The following is a 4,728-nucleotide window of genomic DNA, read 5'->3' as shown; positions in this document are numbered from 1 at the left end:
GATCTGGAATCTACCGTCTAATTACCTGATCACTGCATAATTTCCACAAGTAGGGGTCATCCCAAATAAAATGCTTAGCATCACTTTTAATTTTATCTTTTTGGGCCTTAGATGCTAAGGGAGGAAAAACAAAAGCAACAAAATAATTGACAATGTTAGCAAACCAGGGAGTAGAAAGAGAATCAGAAATACTATACAGTATATACAAATGATCATCCGGGAAATCATCCCGAATGGGTGAATCCTCATCAGACACACGTTCGATCCGACTCAAATGATCAGCAACTAAATTTTGTGCTCTGCTCCTATCACGGATCTCCAAGTCAAATTCTTGGAGCCAGAGCATCCATCGGATCAACCTAGGCTTAGAATCAGCCTTCTTTAACAAGTACTTTAAAGCTGCATGGTCAGTATAAACAATAATGCGAGTATCAAGCAAATAAGAACGAAATTTTTCAAGAGCAAAAACTATGGCTAGTAGCTCTTTCTCAGTAGTAGTATAATTCGCTTGGGTAGCATCTAAAGTCCTAGAAGCATAATATATCACCCTAGGCAATTTATCAATTTTCTGAGCAAGGACAGCCCCTAATGCATAATTTGATGCATCACACATAAGCTCAAAAGGGGCTGTCCAGTCGGGTGCTTAGATGATGGGGGTGGTAGTCAGTGCTCTTTTGAGGCAATCAAAAGCCTCTTTGCATTTATCATTAAAGTCAAACTCCACCTCCTTTTGCAACAAGTTGGACAGTGGAAGGGCTACTTTGCTAAAATCTCTTATAAAGCGCCTGTAGAATCCTGCATGACCAAGAAAAGATCGCACCTCTCGCACGCAAGAGGGGTAAGGCAATTGTGATATAACAGAAATTTTTGCAGGATCTACTTCAATGCCCTTATTGGAAATAATGTGGCCTAAAACTATACCTTGCTCAACCATAAAATAACATTTTTCAAAATTTAGAACAAGGTTAGTTTCAATGCATCTATTCAAAACCTTTTCCAGACTATCCAAACAGGCATCAAAAGAGGATCCATATACAGCGAAATCATCCATAAACACCTCTATCCAATTTTCTAAAAAATCACTAAAAATATTGATCATGCACCGCTGGAAGGTACCAGGGGCATTGCACAGGCCGAAAGGCATTCTCCTATATGCAAAAGTGTCGAAGGGGCAGGTGAATGGTTTTTTCCTGATCCTCAGGAGCAATAGTGATTTGCATATAACCAGAAAAACCATCAAGGAAACAGTAGTGAGATTTACCTGCCAGGCGTTCAAGCATCTAGTCAATGAATGGCAGGGGAAAATGGTCCTTTTTGGTAACCTGGTTTAGCCTCCTATAGTTGATGCAAACTCTCCAACTGTTCTGCACCCGAGTAGGAATCAGCTCCTCCTTCTCATTTTTTTATCACGATGAGGCCAGTTTTCTTCGGGACTACTTGGACGGGACTCACCTATTGGCTGTCGGAGATAGGATAAATGATTCCAGCTTGCAAAAGCTTGGTTATCTCCTTCTTCACTACATCAAGAATCACCGGGTTGAGTCTTCTTTGTGGTTGTCTTACTGGTTTAGCCTCATCCTCTAAATTTATTCGATGCATACATGTGGATTGACTAATACCATGAATATCCGCCAGGGTCCAACCTATAGCCTTCTTATGCTTCTTGAGAACAAATAACAGCTTCTCCTCTTGCTCATCAGCAAGGGAGGCAGATATAATTACTGGAAAACTTTTGCTATCATCCAAGTAAGCATATTTTAAATTTGATGGCAAAGGCTTCAATTTTGGTGTGGACGGCTGGATAGTGGTAGAAAGAGATGGTTTCTTAGCCTGTATCTCATAAAGAAAGTCAGAGGTATGTGTACTGCCTAAAACATGGTTAGTTCTATCTGACTCTATAAAATCAATCTCAAGAGGTAAAACATCACCAGACATGTAATCAATATCAATTTCAGATTCACTCTCAGCATCAAATTTAGACATATGATCAAGTACAATTTCAGACTCAATTCATGAAGAGTGACAGATATGCATATTAGAATAAAGATCAGTCATGTATTCATCAACAACATGGTCAATTATTTCTGCACAAAATACAGAAAGATCTTCAGATGGGTGTTTCATAGCATCGAGAATATTAAAATGAACAGTTATATCACCAAACTCCATAGATAGTGTGCCTGCATATACATCTATCCTAGTTCTAGCAGTTCTCATAAAGGGTCTGTCTTGAATGATGGGAACTGATCCTTGAGAAAATCCCTCCTCCATATTCAAAATATAAAAATCAACCGGGAAAATCAGTTCACCAACTCTAACTAAGACATCCTCTATGAAACCAGTAGGATAGGCAACACTTCTATTAAAAATAGATAGAGGCATAACACTAACAGAAGCTCCTAAATCTAGCATGACATTGTCAAACTTATTGTTCCTTATAATACAAGGTATGCTGAATGTACCTGGATCTTTACATTTTTCAGGGATTTGGGGGACAGATTTACCAATCAATGAGGAGACATTTCTGCCCATACTAATTCTTTCACTTCCTTTAAGCTTCCGCTTATTAGTGCACAACTCTTTCAAGAATTTAGCATATCTTGGAATTTGCTTTATTGCATCCAGTAGAGGTATGCTTACCTCTACTTTTCTAAATGTTTTCAAGATCTCCTTCTCTGCCTCTTCCATTTTTTTGTTGGAAATTGCTCTTGGAGGGAATGGAAGAGGGATATGCTGCTTCTGTAAATCAGAATTACCAGTGGAAGATTCACCTGCATAGAAATTGTTAGGTAACTTACTCTTTAAATTTTCGTCATAATCTTTTTCTGGAGTAGAGTGAAGTTGGGCAGGTTCATTTGTGGATGAGGAAGGTGCTACTGGTTGGGGTCCTTGACACTGCTTTCCCGACCTCAATGAAATGACACTCACATTTTTGGGATTCTGGACAGATTGAGAAGGCAGCTTGTCAGAATTCTGGGACTGTTGTCGATTTAACTGTGTAGCCAATTGTCCCATCTGATTAGTTAAGCTCTGAATGGAGGCTCTGGTCTCTGGTTAAAACTGCATGTTTTGCATAGTCATTTGCCTCACAAGTTCTTCAAGGGAAGGTTGCGGAGGAGCCTCAACTGTTTGCTGTTGCTGGGGCTATTGTTGTTGTTGGATAGGTGGAGGAACGTATGGTCTGCTTGGGCCAGCTGCATTTTGGAAGGAAGGGGCAGACTGCTGTTGTTGTTGTTGAGGGCTAGACCATCTAAGATTAGGGTGATTCCTCCATCTGGGATTGTATCTATTGCTGGAGAGGTCATAATTGTTCTACTGTGGTTGATTTTGCTGCTGAGGTTAAGGAGGTCTATTGTAAATGTTTGCAGCATAAGCTTTAGGCTGCTCAATTGATCCAGGTTGCTGCATAAAAGGGAAAAGGTTTATATGGTGGTCAGCAGAGGAGCATAAACCACAGACTCTTGTAACAGGTACAAATTTTTTATTCAAGGCTAGCTGGGTTACCAGGTTAACCAAGGCATCTAGTTTACCTTCAAGCTTCTTATTTTTAGCTGATGCAGATGAGTTTGTGGCTACCTCATGCACTCCTCTAATGACTATAGCATCATTTCTGGCACTAAACTGTTGGGAGTTGCAAGCCATCTTCTTAATTAAATTCCTGGCTTCAGCAGGGGTCATGTCTCCTAGGGCTCCACCACTGGCAGCATCTATCATGCTTCTCTCCATGTTACTGAGTCCTTCATAAAAATATTGGAGAAGAAGCTGCTCCGAAATCTGGTGGTGAGGGCAAATGGCACATAGTTTTTTGAATCTCTCCCAGTATTCATATAGGCTCTCTCCACTGAGTTGCCTAATGCTTGAAATATCCTTTCTGATGGTCGTGTTCCTGGAAGCAGGGAAAATTTTTTCTAAGAATACTCTCTTGAGGTCATCCCAGCTCATGATGGACCGTGGAGCAAGGTAATAAAGCCAGTCCTTTGCCACTCCTTCTAAAGAATGAGGAAAGGCCTTCAGGAATATTTCATCCTCCTGGACATCTGGGGTTTTCATGGTGGAGTAGACAATATGGAATTCTTTCAGATGTTTGTGTGGGTCTTCACCTGCAAGGCCATGAAACTTTGGAAGCAAATGGATCAGTCCAGTTTTAAGAACATATGGGACATCCTCATCAGGGTACTGGATGCATAGGCTTTCGTAGGTGAAATCAGGTGCAACCATTTCCCTTAGAGTCCTCTCACGAGGTGGAGGTTGTGCCATGTTCTCAAAATGTTCACAATCAAAATGTTCAAAATTATAATGCTCAAAATCAAGATGTTCAAAATCTCCAATAACAGAATGCACATACTCTCCAGTAACAGAATGCTCAGGATGCTCAAAAGGTATAAAATGATGTCTAACTAATCTATGAAATGTCCTATCTATATTAGGTTCAAAGGATTGTAAGTCAGATGGATTGCCTCTAGTCATACACTACATTCAGCATGCACACAACTAGTTGTCTTCTTATGCAAGTAACAATGTAGGTTTGAACTACAGCTACCATTAAATGATATCCAAATGACTTGAAATTTTGTGAGCAAGCTTGTAAAATGATGAGAAGACAGCCCAAAAAATTTCAAACGAAAATTCAAAGTCTAACTATAGAAGCTAAAAATGATAAGTTAAGAAAAATAAGAGAATAATACTTGGAAAATAAAAAACTTTTGACAGAATTACAATTTTTGGAAG

At 39.7% G+C, this 4,728-nt stretch overlaps 1 non-coding gene across 1 annotated transcript; it reads left to right on the top strand.

The window, feature by feature from the left end:
* Window positions 1–3,772: 3,772 nt before the first annotated feature.
* On the top strand, window positions 3,773–3,879 carry LOC114382890. Its single transcript, XR_003660347.1, has one exon. It is a non-coding gene; the product is annotated as a small nucleolar RNA R71 (small nucleolar RNA).
* The last annotated feature ends 849 nt before the right edge of the window (window positions 3,880–4,728 follow it).

The sequence above is a fragment of the Glycine soja genome, chromosome 13 (assembly GCF_004193775.1).
Source record: "Glycine soja cultivar W05 chromosome 13, ASM419377v2, whole genome shotgun sequence".
NCBI lineage: Eukaryota > Viridiplantae > Streptophyta > Magnoliopsida > Fabales > Fabaceae > Glycine > Glycine soja.
The sequence above is the reverse complement of the archived record's forward strand: the minus strand, read 5'-3'. Positions and strand labels throughout refer to the sequence as shown.